This window comes from Microtus oregoni, unplaced genomic scaffold, assembly GCF_018167655.1.
Source record: "Microtus oregoni isolate MIOR12 unplaced genomic scaffold, Mior012 000006F_ref0000085, whole genome shotgun sequence".
Lineage (NCBI taxonomy): Eukaryota > Metazoa > Chordata > Mammalia > Rodentia > Cricetidae > Microtus > Microtus oregoni.
The window spans coordinates 30,247,671-30,264,620 of record NW_024543065.1 but is presented as its reverse complement, the minus strand read 5'-3'; the positions used below and the strand labels follow the sequence as shown (position 1 = coordinate 30,264,620).

Here is a 16,950-nt window from a genome sequence, read left to right as displayed (position 1 = left end):
GATGAAAGAGCTAGCTAGCAATACATGTAAGCTATTGGTCAAACAGTATTGCAAATAATTTAGTTTCTGAGTGATTATTTCTTTGTCTGTGTGACCAGGAACAAATAAGTAGCCTCCACCTACAAATTGGTGCCTAGTGCTGTGGGACAATGGTCTTGTACCTTGTAAAGATTTGTCCCTTGTATTGGCTTAATAAAATGCTAATTGACCAGTAGCCAGGCAGGAAGTATAGGCAGAGCATCCAGAACAGAAGAATTTTGGGAAGAGAAAAGGCTCAGTCTGCAATAATCTACAGAGGAGGCAAGATGAGAATGCCTAACTGATAAAAGGTACCAAGCTATGTGGCATACACAGACAAGAATTACGGCTAATTTAAGATATACGAGCTAGTTAATAAGAAAACCTGGACTAACAGGCCAACTAGTTTATAATTAATATAGGGCTTTGTGTGCTTCTTTAGGGCTAAACAGCTGAAGGACCAGGCAGGACAGAAACCCCCAACAACAAATGGCACCAACATGGACAACTACATCCACATAAAACCTAAAAGATCTTGGGAAATAATTCTAGACACAAAAGAACAGAGTTAAACACAGCTTCTTGGTAGCAGCATTTTCTCAGTTGGGCTCTATTTGCTAGAGGCAAGTATGTCTCATTGAAGAGAGGCTTCCTGACTCAGCTTTAGCTGCAAAAACCTTGCAGTCCTTTTAAGAGGCCTCACCACCAAACATTTAAATAATGTTCATGAATAGCCAACAGCATACTTCTTGGTGGTAACAGGGACTTTGAAACTCCATAGAGCTGTGGCAATAAATATGGCTCCTGCCAGTACCTCTGACGTGAAGCTAGACTCTCAGAAAGCTAAGGAATGGGGTGGATCCAGTCATCAAAGCCACGGCTTTAGTCTTAGCCATATCACTTAGCAAATTGAAGACTCGTGTGGTCAGAAAAAGAGAGATATACAATAAAGATAGATTCAGATAAAAAAAAAACCTCTAAACAGTTTACCATGTACTTAAAAATATATGTAGGCTTGGGGGAGAAAAGAAAAAGGATAAAGTCCTTAAAAAGCAAAAAAATAAAGAGAGTAGTTGGGTGTGGTGGCACACACCTTTAATCCCAACAGTTGGGAGGCAGAGGAAGATGGACAGTTTGGTCTACAGAGTAAATTCCAGGACAGTTAAAGATACATAGAGAAATCCTGTCTCAAAAAAAAAATTAAAAGTAAAAATAAGGGACATTTAAAATAAAGCCACATAAAGGTGGAAAATATGCAGAGAATTTTGATACTGTATCTTATTGTGTTATATTTGAATTGTTGTTTGATGGCTGAGGAAAGAGCAACAACTGCTAAAAGACATTTGATTATACATGCTGCTGTATTAATCCAACATATATATATATATATTAAATGTCTGACTTCAAAATTTAACTCAAAATATATGTTACTTTGGAGAAGAGGTTTTGCTTTTGTTTCTATGGGAAATGAAAGGCTGTGGATTCATTCTGGGCTAATAAAAATCAGGTTTGATCAAGGAAGACCCCCCCCGAAAAATATCCAATAGAAGAGGCTGGCTCAGAAGATCCAACATTTCAGAGAACCTCTGTTGGAGTGTCCTCTGAGTTCTACATTCAAAACAGCCTCAAGAATGCTGACTGAGATGATCAAGCCTCACCAAATATTCCAATCAGGAGTTGTCCATAATCCTAAATTTTCTTTAGGTCGCCATAAGATTACCAGTACCCCCAATCAGCAGGAAGTAGCCTAGAAAACTATGTACACATTCCAAAAAAATGAATTATGGATGTTTGTCTTTGTTTAGAGTGCTGGTTACAAGTTGTTATGGATAATGGGAAGGAAAAAAAACTAAATGAAGGAGATTAGATTCAGAGTTCTTGTTTTGGAAAAAATTGGGGGGTTGAGTTCTGTAGGACTATAATCTTGTACCTTGTTAAGATTTGTCCCTTTTATTGGCTTAATAAAATGTTGATTGGCCAGTAGCCAGGCAGGAAGTATAGGCGGGGCATCCAGAACAGGAGAATTCTGGGAAGGGAAAAGGCTCAGCCTACAGTCATTAACAGAGGAAGCAAGATGAGAATGTCTCGCTGATAAAAGGTAGTAAGCCATGTGCCTAACACAGACAAGAACTGTGGGCTAATAATGTAGGCCTCTGTGTGTTTCTTTGGGACTGGACAGCTGTAGGACTGGGCAGGACAGAAACCTCTGTCAACAGAAGCAGACATTATGGTTGAGAGAATCTTGAAGCCTGACTGATTTGCAGCCAGATTGCTTCTTTATTTATATAGAATTCAGAAAGCAGAAATAGGTTTATGTTGTGACAAAACATAGGTCCTATCATTTCTGCTCTCAAACGTGTTTAACTCCCACATTTATCTTTTAGTAATCATTCATAAATCGCAACAAAATTGTTATCTTTACAATAATTTTTACACATCAACCCATAACCCAACTTTTAGGCAACTCTTGTAGTTTCAAGGACAGACACTAGATAGAAAATCTTCAAGCCAGCCTGGACAAATTAGCATGTCATGAGAAGTGTATGATCAACTCTTAATGGTCGCAATGCCCAAGAAAAATCTTTAGGACAAAGCTGCTGCAGTTATTATTAAAATTTTGGGCGCAATACAATATAATAAACATTATATATCTTTATAGAATGTATTTATATATCTAATCCTGACATCCTTTTGTTCTTTCGTTATTATATGACAACACAGTGCCATTGCAGGAGCTAACTTTTCTAAGAAATGGAGGTCCTGACACCTCATTCTTTTTATCATCTTTCCACACCATTATTTACCCATCAGGATGAGTCTCTTAGTAGGGCAGAGGTAACTTCAGCTAATCTAACTTTGTTAAGCGTAGCCATGTAATCACCTGAGCATAGAGAAGAAAGAGGCTTGTAATCTGAGCTGATCAACTCCTCTAGCCCACCAAATCTTGTTGATCTTTTATAATTTACCTATTTTGATTATCTTTTCCCTGGGTAAGTACAGGGGTGTATGTTTTAAAAAATATCTGCCATGCAGTGGTGGCGGTGCACACCTTTAATCCCAGCACTCAGGAGGCAGAGGCAGATGGGTCTCTATGAGTTCAAGGTGAGCCTGGTTTACAGAGCAAGTTCCAGGGCAGGCTACAAGTTAACAGAGATATTTTGTCTCAAACAGACATATGACAAACAGATCTCATTAAGAGATCTCTGGCTTCTTTATTTACATCACAACCTCTAAGTGACAAGGAAGACCTTCACTTAAATAAGGATAATCCCCTAAATTCAACAGTTGGTGGGCAGTATGCTCAGGAATTTCCTTGGGAAATCTTAGAAGTCATACTCCTGGGAGAAGGTATAAATGATTCATAAGAAATCTTCAATTAATCCAATATTCCCAAGTTTTACAAATATTAAAAGTCCATCCCCACAGTCAAGTTCTGCTTGTATTATTCTTGCTAGTGAGAAAGCCTCATAGCCCAGTATAAGGCCTAAGAAAAAAGGCCTTTTTTGCTTATTTGCTTATTTGTGGGATAAGCAGAGAACTATAGGCATTTCTATAGTCTCTCAGGCTGCCAGATTAAATTCAGGTAAAATGTAATACAAGATTAAATAAAGAAAAAAATCAGTGTTGGTTGGAGGAAGCTTGCCTCTAAAATAGGTCAGATTGATGTCCAGTGGGAAGGGCTTTACCCTACCTTCTCACCTCTGATGTCTGCCTGCCTTCTGATATATGGAGGGTCTTTCTTACATGAAAGTCATTTATGTGGCCAAGACTTTCATATTTTATCCTCTAATAGCCTTATCCTATATATTTTTTATTGGATGATATCTAGTCTCATGGCCTCTGCTTAAATATTTTCAGGGGCAATGTCCATTTATACATATTGCTCTGTCCTTAACTTCAAAATTCAATTTTCAGTGAACTCCTAAGTAAAATCTACTTATGGAGCTTCCAGTCTACATTACATTCAGAACCAAGTTTACTTTTATAAACAAACACTCTAATCCTTCTTCGGTATTTCTGTTTTTAGCCAATGCTGTCTATCTATGTAAGCTGGAAGCATCAGACAACATGTAGTAACCCTTCATTGTTTCTCTTTATTCACTTCAAGTACTGTCATTCCATCTCCTACAGTTCTCTTCCATTAAGGGAATTCTTTGTGTGTATGTATTTAGGAGTGTATATGCCATGACATTTGAATGCATTTGTGGATGTGTGTGTGTGCATGTGTTGTGTGTGCACATGTGTGTCAGAGGACAGATTTTAGGATTCATCTCATTCCTTCCACAGTGAGTTCTAGGGATCAAACTCAGGTCACCAGGCTTGTATGGCATATATTTTACTTGCTGAGCCATCCTGCTAACTATTTCTTCTTGAAAAACTCTGTGTGTGTGTGTGTGTGTGTGTGTGTGTGTGTGTGTGTGTGATCAATGTGTGTATGTTTATAGATGTGTATGGGCATGTCCGTGTGGAGACCAGAGGTTGGTATTTGTTGTTGTAACAGGGCCCCAGACCTTAGTAGGCTTCCAGACATTGATAGAACTGACGGAACTACTGTTCAGGATGTAAAACTCAGCATGCAGATAACACGACCCAAACTAAAATCCAAGTCCATAGTTATGGGAAAGTCTCCAAATGTACTATCCTTGCTTTTTAGCTTCTATAGTTCCACTTCTGGTTAACTGCTCTTGTTAACTGAAGTGTGTCAGCCCAGGGCATGGTTTTTGTGCTTAAAAGCTCATCCTAAGAAGGGTTCTAGGTTACATTTACATTGGGATCCCAATGTCCCAGTGTAGTCTCAGGTCAGTTAATAAAGACTTTCTATTGGCTTAAACCCATGTCTAAGCTTCTTCTCTGTCACGCACTTCTGGAGGCCCCAGCCAGATCCCAGAGATCAGATATCAAGATACCAAGGGTCTCAGAAACTTCTGGAACAAAGAAGAGTGTGGTGGTCAGAGGACTCCTGGGGGGTGCACAACCTCAGATGTGCCAGGTCCCCAGGGCTCCCTTTGATCAATCACTGCCTACTTCTTCAGAGGAGTCTGACATGTCTGCCCCAAAAGGAAACAAATTAGAAAGTCATCTGGTCTCTTAATTCTGAAGATAAGTCTGGTTCAGAAGCCTTCTGTTTGCACACATAGGGGAGGTCAGACATGGCTGCTGTTCCAGTGTCCATGATCCATGTAGGACATCACTGGATTCCTCTGTTCATTTATGAATGTGTAGTCTTCTCTCTCTCTCTCTCTCTCTCTCTCTCTCTCTCTCTCTCTCTCTCGTGTGTGTGTGTGTATGTGTGTTCTATGTGGGTTTTTTGTCAGTTTTGTTTCCCTGTATTGACAAGTGGCATTCTCTGGCATGAGAACCCCCTGGCTTAAGACCTGTGGCCCCTCCTATTGAGAAATTAAATCCGTTTGGCTCTTCCAAGTCACCCAGAGAAACACAAAAAGAAGCCACCTGTCCTACTCCAGGAGCAAGAGCACTTGCTTGTTTTGTTGCTTGGCTCCCACTCAAGGTCAGGGTTGGTCTCTGTGTGGAAGTGGGGAGAGGCTGGGCTTCTCATACAGGGTCCCAGTCATTTAAGTGGAATGCACACTGGGAGGGGGAAATAGTTCACCCACGTGAGCATTCCCTCTGCTCCTTTCCTTACATGCTCTAAGCAGCCCCAGGAAAGGGGAAAAGATCCCCTGGGCTGAGCCCCCCCCCCAAAAAAGAGAAAGTTCCACTCCTTTCTCTTTCATCATTTATGTCTCCTTATTAATCAATGATCCATAAAACCTACCATTCTCTGAAGGAGAAAAAAAAAGCACCCGAGCTAGGAAAGGAAATCAGTGCATTGTGGACAAAAGAAATTTTCCCTTCTGTCCAACACTGACCAAGGAGACTTTAAACAATGTTCTCTAGGTCATTTGAAATGGTTAAAGACAGCTGCTAAAAACAAAGTCTTTTGTCACCCAGATATTAGAAAAAATGGCATAAAGGTTTTTTTTTAAAAGGTTAAAGATATTAATAGGTAGGGGAGGTGGGAGGTGATGTATGCTATGAATATGTTTTATTGCTATTAGTTAATAAAGAAGTTGCTTTCAGCCAATGGACTAACAGAGTAAAGCCAGGCTGAAGGAGATATAGAGAGAGAGAGTAGGAAGAGTCAGGGAGAAGTCATGTAGCTGCCCTCAGGAGACAGATGCCTCTGCTGGAGCTCACCAGAACCTTGCCAGTAAGCCACAGCCACATGGCAAGACACAGATTAATAGAAATAGTTTAAGATATAAAGGTTAGCCATAAATATGCTAAAGCTATTGACCAAATGGTATTACAATTAGTACAGATTTCTGTGTGATTATTTCAGGAGTCTTGGCAGCCAGGAAATGAACAAGCAGCCTTCCTCAACAAATTGGCACCCAACGTGGAGCTTGAACCCACAACCCTGAGATTAAAAGTCTTATGCTCTACTGACTGAGCTAGCCAGGAAACCTAATCTGAATGCTGGGAGAAAGAAGGTGGAGTGAGGAGAAGCCATGTAGCCTCATCAGGAGACAGATGCCTCTTCAGGAGCCCACTAAAACTATATCAGTGATGCACAGATTAATGGAGATAGGTTAGTTTAGGATATAAGAGTTAGTCTGAAACACATTTAAGCTATTGGCCATACAGTATTGCAATTAATACAGATTTCTGTGTGATTATTTTGGGAATCTGGGTGGCCAGGAAATGAATAAGCAGCCTCCCCCAACAAATTTCAGTTGTTGGAGGTTACTTAAAGGGTGTTTAACGATAGAGAACTGACTGGTACAAGACTTGTTGCATAAGTTGAAAGCCACTGTCACCATCCCTAATGATGAGGCACAGTTAGACTTACAGATACATAGCAAAATTTTGCTGTCTTACTCTCTATCAGAAGAAAAAAAAACCCAGAACTGGCCCAACACCAAGCTCTTATAATTGTTCAACTAACCAGTTAAGCTACCTCCATCCAGATTAAACAATACCCAATGACCCTGAATAAAAGGGAAATTGTAGCCCATATTGCCTGGCGTGAAGAAATAGGCATCCTGTTGCCCTGCCAGTCACCCTGGAATATGCCCCTCCTATCTATGAAGAAATCTGGGACCTCTGATTCTCATGAGTCTGATTCTTCCAGAGAAACAGATGTACATTGTCTTGAACCTGAAAGATGTGTTCTTTAATCTATCATTGGCAAAGGTGAGTCAACCCACCTTTGAGTTTCAATGGAGAGAACCAGTGGGAGGGTACAGCGGGCAATATACCTGGAACAGGTTCTCCCCGGATTTAAAAACATTAAATACAGACTTCCTGCCCTTCCATCAGAGGTTTCCTATGAGAATAGGGTTATAAAAGGGCAACTGAAGGGCTACTGAAAGACAGTGGGATACAAAATGTCAGTTAAAAGGTCCAACTTGGTAGAAGGCTACCTATCTTTGCTACCAGCTGAAAGGAGGCAAAGAAGCCTGTTCACAGTAGGATTTCTGCCATCCTTCAGATCCCAGCTCCGAAGACTAAGAGACAGGTCCAAGAATCCCTAGACGCAGCTGGATATTGCTGCTTCTGGATATCAGAGTTTTTGAAGTCACTACAGGTCCCCCAGTCTTCCATAAAGGCTATTCACTAGACTATTGAGAGACCCAGCTGATCTGTGAAACTGCCACCAGTTACCCCTTGTTTGAGCCCAGTGATACTGTCTGGGGCAAACAAGTAGCCAAAGGGGTACTGAAATCCACTGTGCAGTGATTCTTTCCACCCCTCTGGCTGAGAAGATAACTCACATTACACTGTGGATCCACCACACCCAGGTCAAGAAAACAGAAGCCACAAACACTGCCAAATGGTCTGTCTCTGAACTGTGGGGACATTAAAATTAAGGTTTCAGTGGTCCCCAGGCCCTTCTACTCCTTGGCCCTCTACATCCTCATAAATAACGTTCGGTATGAATACAGGATCGTGGTCCACACCCCATTGTACTCAGGCCTAGACCCGGAAACTGAGGAAGATGGATAGATACAGGAGAAGGGATGGCTATATGTCTATAGACCACATTCCATACTCCATCTTAACCTTTACTTGCTGATGTCTATTTTAAGCATTTGGTTGTATGGAGAAAAAAAATATGGGAATTATCTTTTGAAATAAGAATACAGAGTTTATAAATCTATGTATATCCTGCAGCTACCTCCTCACTCCCAGATGTCAGAAACAAGGGAATTTACACTGCAAAATTTAGAGTTGTAAAACTGAGAATTCTGAAACACACACACACAACAACAACAACAACAACAACAACAACAACAAAACTGCTTTTAAAAGATTCTGGATTTTTGGAAACAGAAAAAAACCTGGGGAATCAGACTCTATGCCATAAAAAGGGACCTTAGGGGATAGGAGACAGTTAATTCTTCCCATTCAAAAATCAGCCAGGATTGCTGGTTATGCTTAGACACCTGACCTCTGCACTACACAGAATAAGAACTAACCAGACTGTCCGCCCATTGACTGACAAAACTCACTGTGACTGCAGGCAGCCCAAATTAATGTTAGAGGACTTATAGAGACTAAAATTTGTCTAATATTCAAAACCTTTAACCTGGGCATTTGCCATTATTCTGTTGCCTGCCATTCTATCTTCTTGGGTAATTCATCTGGATAACAGCACTACTGGGTACGAGGCTACTTGATAGGCTTACACTAATGTTTTGACTAAATGTCCCTCTTCTGATGCTTTCAAAACTAAGCAGATATATTGATCAGGACTTAGAGGTATTAAAAGCTTCTATTTCCAAATTAAAACCAGTTAGGTTCCATTGCAGAATTTATCCTATAAAATTGGAGAGACTGAGATTTTTGTGAGATAAGAAAAAAAGAAAGAAAGAAAGAAAGAAGAAAGAAAGAAAAAAGAAAGGAAGGAGAAAAGAAAGACAGACAGGAAGAAAGAAGTCAAGAAGTCAAAAAAGGAAGGAAGGAAAGAAGGAAGGAAGGAAGGAGAGAAGGAAGGAAGGAAGGAGAAAAGACAGGAGAAAGAAAGAAAGAAAGAGAAGGAAGGAGAAAATACAGACAGAAAGAAAGAGTCAAAAAGAAAGGAAAGAAGACAGACAGATGGAAGGAAAGAAAGAAAGAAAGAAAGAAAGAGAAGGAGGGAGGGAGGGAAGGAAGGAAGGAACGAACGAAAGAACAAACGAACAAACGAACTCTGGGGAAAGCCCACCATTTCTATGTTAGTGGAGCAGGAGTAATTAGAAAAAAAAATGTTGCCATTGTTAAAGAAAGAATGGGTACCAATCTCTGTTTTCTTGGTTCCCCTGGCTAACTAATTGCTATCAGCACTGGCTGGGCCTTTAATTCTCATTAATATCTTTGGATTAACAATGGGACCCTACATCTTAAACTAAAACAGGATGAGTCCATGATTTGGCTCATTCAGTAAAATCAGTGGGGAATGTAACAGGTCCCCAGACCTTAGATCAACTGAGTCCATGATGTAAGTACCATTCAGACTATAAAACCCATCACACAGACAACACAACTTGCAAAATAAATAAATAATAAACAAAACAAAAGCCTAATTCATAAAGTCAATTATTATGGGAACGTCACTAAATGTACTAATCTTGCCTCTAGCTCTGTGTCTGGCTAACTGTTCATTTTAACTGAAGTGAGGCAGCCCATTATGGCAAAGGTGATGAGCAAGGAAGACCACATCATCACGGTCTTAATGCAAAAAGAAAAAAGGGGCCTAGGATTCAATTATCTCCTTCCAGGACATAGTGCCTATGATCTGGAGAGTTTGTAATACCACCTTGAGGGGCCCTCCAGTTTCAAATCGCTCCATACTATGGTCTGAGCCTTCACTATGTGCACCTTTGGGGACTTAAGATCCAACCTCTAGTTCTGTTGCCCATATAGCCAAGTCCAAACTCAAGGAGCCTTACTTACCATTTACTCCCCCCCACCTCTGCCTGATTTTACCCATCATATCTCCTTCCTATTTTTTCACCTCTTGCCCTTTTCTCAGCTTCCCTAACAACACGTGCACTTTTGCAATCTTTGCCATTGACCCACCTTGTTTATTCTTCCTAGACTATACACCCTCTCTTTTCTCTCTGGGAATTCTTATTCATTATTCATCAGGACAACTCACAAACTGGTCACCTCCCTGTTGATAACTTCCCTGAGCCACCAAGATACATTTAGTCACGTCTGAAGCCTTAATCCTCTTTGCCCTCTGCTTTGGAAGTGGCCATTGTTCACACACCAACCACATGGCCTCCTTGAATACCTTCGTTGTTAGCCAATTTTATAAACCACAGGAATTCCATGTCTCGGCAAACAGCCAAAATTGTCCTGGTATTTAGAAAGCAACTAAAGGACCAGACTCTTTTAATCAAGTGGCCCTGCATAGAATTTCCCTAAGCCTACATACAGAATGGGTTCTGAGTGTTCCAGGGGAGTGAGGCAGGAGACTGATCATCTAGCAAGGTCTAGGTAGACAGGCCTTTGGCTCTTGGGAAGGTCAGTGGTGGAGCTGTGGTAAGTAGGCTCTGGTGCTGAGAAACAATGAGGTCATTTGCTAGAGTATCTTGTCAGGGTGACTGGGAATGTTTCAGTACCAGGTCTCCCAGACATTTTACAAACCACCTAATATCCCTGGATGAATGAATGAACTCAAACAAGTCTGAATGAATCTGTATTTGCATCAACTGAAAAGTAATGTCTGAAATTCCTTGGTTAGAATGTGCATCAACTTTATTACGTGTTATCTGTTTGCCTGTCTTGCTACACTACATTAACCCCAGCTCTGGTGTGTTCTATGTAGTGTGCTTCCAATGTCTTTGTCTTGTCTGGTTTTTTTGTTTGTTTGTTTTTCTTTTGAGACAGGGTCTTGTTGGGAGTTGTGAGGCCCAGTTTTTGGGACAGTATATGAGTGTTTGTCCAATGGGTCTCCAGATGAGGCAAAAGCCGATGGGGACAGACTCCCTTGGCAAGGGCCAGTAGACTTCAGCACACCACAGAATACTGCTGGGACTCCACAGCCTGCACACTGTCTTTTCTCTCTTGTAACACACAGAGAGAAACCTTGATGGTTTTACTATCATTTTGCTAATCATGTATGGGAAAATGTGATCATTCTTGGAAACCCATTTTTTCTTAAAATTTTTCCCTAAAATTCTTAAGGAGCTGATGCTTCTCAGGTTTCCTGCTTAGGGATGCCAGCTGTCACTTTGGACCCCGGGAGCTGCTCTAATTCAGTGCTGACAGGATGATCATCACAATCTCTGTAATTATGTTTTGAATGATATTATTCTTGAAAATGTGTGCCTATGTTTATCGCCTTTAGTTTTGTAAAAATAGAATGTACCTGGGTCAGTATTTGGCCAAGCTGGCAAAATGGTATGTGTTGCTTTTGATTTAAAGATGTTTTAATGACTTTTCCGGTGGCGGCGCCGCGCGGTGAGGACCTCGTGTTCATACTCGCAGCTATGCCGGCCAAGGGTCCGCTGCAGTCCTGCAAGTCTTCGGACGCAAGAAGACAGCCACAGCTGTGGCGCACTGCACACGGGGGAATGGGATCATCAAGGTGAACGGACGTCCCCTGGAGATGATCGAGGCGCATACGCTGCAGTCCAAGTTACTGGAGCCTGTTCTGCTGCTGGGCAAGGAGCGATTCGCGGGTGTGGATATCCGGGTCCGTGTGAAGGGTGGTGGTCATGTGGCCCAAATTTATGCTATCCGATGGTCCATCTCCAAAGCCTACTACCAAAAGTATGTGGATGAGGCCTCTAAGAAGGAGATCAAAGATATCCTCATCCAGTATGATCGGACCCTGCTTGTAGCTGACCCTTGGCACTGTGAATCCAAAAAGTTCGGAGGTCCTGGTGCCCGTGCTCGATACCAGAAATCCTACCGATAAGCCCAACTCAAGGATCAGGGTTTACCTTTGTAATAAACATCCTAGGGTTTTAATGTTAAAAAAAAAAGATGTTTTAATGTAAAAGTTGGGAAAAACCTATTTGACTTACTCGTTTTGGGGGGGGGGTTTCACTGGAGGATGAAAAAAATCGTGTTTGTTATTATGGAAAAACATGCTTGTTTTGATGTATAAATAAAGATGGTTGAAGCTATTTGGAGCTAGCCACTGATATGAAACTGATCTGATGATCAGACAATTCAGATCTTCTCCTTGAAGCCACTTCTCCCTCTCAGCACATGAACACATGTTGTGGCAGGACCACATCAGAGTCTAGCTCCTGGAAATCTTCCTGCATCAGCTTCCTGAGTGTGTAGGTTATAAGCATGTATTATTATGTCTGGCTTTTTCTAACTTTTTAAAAAGAGTTTAGTCTAGACTGACCTCAAATATGTATTGTAAATCATTTGCTTCAGCTTCCCAAGTGCTCGGATGTAAACATCTACTCCCATGACGACTTTGTTTGGCATTTGGAGGGAAAGAGAGGTGAGAATAGGTAATGTTTATAATCTAAGCTGGTCTGGTCCTCAGTCTTGTAGCAAACTTCCTGCCCCAGTCACTCCAGTGCTAGGAATACAAAGTGTACACTAGCATTCCCGGCTCAGTTTTTTGACAGAGTTTCCTTGTGTAGTGCAGGTAGCCTGAAAGTTTTGGTCTCCCATTTCAACCACCCAAGGGCTAGAGTGATAGGCCTGTATCATGATGCCCAGTTTAATTTGAATTTCTTGAACATTTATATCGTGAGTATATGTTAAATGCCTACACTAAGTCATTCCCTGTGCTACTACTCACTAAGAACATGATAGTGGAGAGAGCTCTGTGACTTTTGCTTATGTGATGTGTACAGTCTAAAAGATCTGTGCCTGGACATTTTAGATGTCCACCTTCGTCTGCAGCATCAATTGGTTTAATTGAAAATTTCAACTAATGGCCATCTGTGCCTTGATCATATAAAGAGAAATAAGAAATGCCCTTCGTTTCTCTGAGCATAATAGGAGACAGAGATCTGTAAAGTACTTACTTCACTGCAATGGGAAAGAGTAATTTAAAAAAAAAAGTGTGATTGGGATTCATAAGTCACACAAACAAGGGGAGGGGCTCGCTTGGAAGGTCAAGAATGGAGAACTGAATTGCTAAAATAAGGAAACAAAAGAACTGATTTACTCCTGGCTCAAATATGAGTAGCAATAAGATTTTCTCTCTCCATGCCCCTCATTCCCTTTATTTTCCCATTTCTCTCTTCCCGTCCCCTACTTCTGTCTTATTATTATCATGGCCCTTTAGCAGCTGAAGGGCCAGCTTTTTACAAATCTTTATTGACGGTTCCCTTTCTTTGTCCCTAATACCTTGGGCTGGGACTTTTCACAAGTTCCCTGTCCCTTGAAGTAGCTAATGATTTCTTCCTTTTGATGTACACTATCCACGTGTGCCTTCAAGCCAGGACCTGGCTCAAAATGTTATATTTTACCCTGGTTTCTTTCCCCCTCTTTCTGTCCATCTTTGTTTTCTTTCTCTTTCGAGGGAAGATGGATAGGGTCTCACTCTGTGTCTCTGGCTGTTCTGGAGTTTGCTAAGTAAGCCAGGCCGTGCTCAGACTCAGAGATGCGACTGCCTCTGTCTCCCCAGTGCTGGGATCGAAGTGAATGCAACTATACTCGGAGTGCTTGCTTCCTTCAGACAGTCTCTCATTTAGTAGTCTAGACAGGCCTGGAACTTACCATGTAGCCCAGGCTGTCCCAACTCCAGCCAGTTCTACTGCTTTGGTCTTTTGAGTGTTTGGATTACAGTGTGAGCTTGAATGCCTGACTTAGAATATCAAGCTTTGATGGAGAGCTTAAAAAACTGGAATTTTCAAACACTGTTGAAGAATCATAAAAAATGTTACAAAACCGTATTTTATAGTTTACCATATATTTCATCAATGCTGAGCCTTTACACTTGCTATTACTCAGAGCTTGAGCATCTGTGTGTTTGTATGTGTGTGTCCAACAGAAGTGAATGCTTATTCATTCAGTGCCTGAGAATTACATCAGCTTTATTTATAATTGCCCCAACATGACAACCCTAACTCTAAACATCCATCCACAGTTGACTGTGGTAGGGTCATACCATGCAATAGCAGTCTACAGCAGCTTTAAAATGGCTAGAAGCAGGAATATGAATGATGTTCACAGATTAATATTGGGTCAATGGTGAGAGTTCAAAGCAAAAGAACACATATTTGGATTCCTTTAAGTGGAGTCCCAGAACAGGCAGCTGTCCCTTGGTGAGAAAGGTTGGAATAATGGGTGACTTTTACAAAATGAGCATCCACACACAGAAAGGATAGGAAAGAGATTCTGAAGTAGAAGCAGTTTTTATAGTGACATTTTATCTGGTCTATGTTGTTTTTATTTGTTGTATTTAATTCTTTATCATTTAGGATCAAACCTGTGCTTCTAGATTTCTAATCAAGTATTTATCACTCAGCTCCAAGCCCCAACTTTGTGTATTTTAAAAGGTTCTTGCAAAAGGATTTTGTAGGACCATGTCATCTGCCCATCATTGAAAACATTTACACCTCAACCAGTTAAATATGAAAAATCCTGAGTTGCTTATGATTGGTATTTTTGTTTTGCTTTTGAGACTGAGCCTCTCTATAGAGCCATGACAGTCCTGGAAATAGCTATGTAGAGCAAGTGGCCTTGAACTTACAAATAAATATCTGCCTCCCAAGTGTGCTGTGATCAACGGGTGCACATGCCACCATGCCTGGCACGATTTGTATTCTGTAACTATCTGTAGTTGATATCATGACACAATTGTAGGGAAACAATGAAATACCAATGCATGCTCTGGGATAATAAGTGAAGGAATGAAGGCCTGAGCTGCATCTTCCAAAAAGAGAAGAAGGCATTGCAGCATGGTGGGGTTCGGTTTTAAACAGTGGTCTTAATGCTCTTCAGAGAATTCCCAGTGTACCTCTGTCGCTTAAAATCACTGCCATGCGAGATATCCCAGGGTTCCATGCGGCGCCGTTTTTCCTGTCGCAGCTGCCATCGGAGAGGAGCAGCCGTGGCCCTGCGCTACCCCATGGCTATGGGCCTCAACAAGGGCCACAAGGTGATGAAGAACGTAAGCCAGCCGAGGCACAGCCTGCAGCACGGGCGCCTCACAAAGCACACCAAGTTCGTGCGGGACATGATCCGGGAGGTGTGCGGCTTCGTGCCCGTGGAGCTGCTCAAGGTGTCCAAGTACAAGTGCGTGCTCAAGTTCATCAAGAAGCGGGTGGGCACCACATACGCGCCTAGAGGAAGCGGGAGGAGCTGAGCAACGTGCTGGCCGCCACGAGGAAGGCCATGCTACCTAGTCATCTCAGTGCCGCTTCAGTAAAGAAAGGGATGAGCAGCGAAACAAAGGACATGTACCTTATGGGACTAACATTTAATTCACTGTGAGGGATATGGAGAGCCCTTTCAGAACTGCAAAGCTTGGGAATGTCCTCCGTCCTCCTCCGTGCGTTTTTTTTTAATCCCTTAGTACTTTATGCGATGTGCGTCCAAATTAATTACTCAGACTCTTGAGGAGTGGAGAAGTTGGCTCTCGTGTTTACAAACAGCATCAGAAACCAGCCCAGCCACCCAGAGTGAAGGAGTCCGAATTGCCATGGGGCGCGGCCTGGGGACGTACCTCTCCCATCCTTCCCCAGGTGAAGTTCGTGGCTAAGCAGCCACTCATGCTGCTAGTCAGACACAGGCCAAGAGAGGCCACCAACTCCAGCAGGTGACCCATGGCAGCTAGAGGCTTTGTAGAAACCGACCAGGAACAGGGGACGCTGTTCCAGAAGTGTCCAATAGGTGTCGCTGCCCCGCAGCCGGAGCCGAGGGGCGGGCCGGAGGTACCTGATGTCCCGAGGTGGCCGCACCTGGGCTTGCAGCCCCGGCCGCGCGGGGGCGCTATGGGGCGGCCCGGCCCTGCTCCGCGGAGCTCCAGCAGCCCAGCCTTCTCAGGTCCTTGTCCTTTCTCCCTCCTCCGTCCCTCGCTAGGGCGAGAAGTGGGCGGGGTCGGGCAACACACTGGGAAAGACGGGCGAGCTGGCGCCCAGGTGAGTTCTTCCACCGCGGCTGGGGTCCAGCGAGGACTGCGTCGGAGCAGCCGGCAGAAGAGGCACACGAGGAGGAGATGCCGCTGTCGCCACCGTCGCCGGGCGGATCCAGGGAGGCCAGCCCGTCCAAGGCCCCCAAGAAGCACCCCACCTTCCACATCTGGCGCTCCAAGAAGAAGCAGTCTCCGCGGTCCAATTGTGGGGTGTTCGTCCCGCACCCGCCCGCGGGGCTCGGTGAGACCGGGTAAGCGTTGCTTGTGCAGATCCCTCCCGCGCCCGCTCTCTTAGCCTAGGCTCACCCTGTTTTGCAAGGCTCTTCCTTCCCTGAAACTATGCCACGGGGTCCGGGCCGCTCAGCTTTGGCTCAGTCCGAGTTTCAGCGACTCATGCGGGGGCCCTTAGTTTTGTCTTTCATCAGTAGTCTGCACAGGCCAGAAGATGCAAAGAGCAGGAGGGAAGTGAAGGGTTGGCATGACCATAAATACCTCTAGGAATGCCTTAGAGGTCTGGAATTATTTTGATTTTCGTGCCTTAATCATAAAGCCTCCCATGTTCATGGATATTAGCCTCCAGATCCAAGGGAGGAGAAAATGGTGAACAAGATTGGACTCTATTAAAAGAATAGAGGCCCCGGGTTAAGTGTCCCCAATAGAATCAGTGACAAATTACGGAGTACCTAGTTCTTAAAATATAGGGTTTGGGACTATACCTCAGTGACAGGGTGCTGGCCTAGTTGGGCCAGTCTCTAGGTTCACTGGTCGACACCAAAAAAAAAGCAAAGGGTAATGATAGTCAATGTACTTTTTAAGTTATATGTTGATTTTTGTGTTGATTTTATTGTAAGTGTAATAGCTATTCAGTTATCCTATCAGAATTG

At 42.8% G+C, this 16,950-nt stretch overlaps 2 pseudogenes; both read left to right on the top strand.

The window, feature by feature from the left end:
* Positions 1-11,486: 11,486 nt before the first annotated feature.
* On the top strand, positions 11,487-11,985 carry LOC121449677 (annotated as a pseudogene).
* A 3,010-nt stretch (positions 11,986-14,995) lies between these two features.
* Positions 14,996-15,426, top strand: LOC121449749 (annotated as a pseudogene).
* The last annotated feature ends 1,524 nt before the right edge of the window (positions 15,427-16,950 follow it).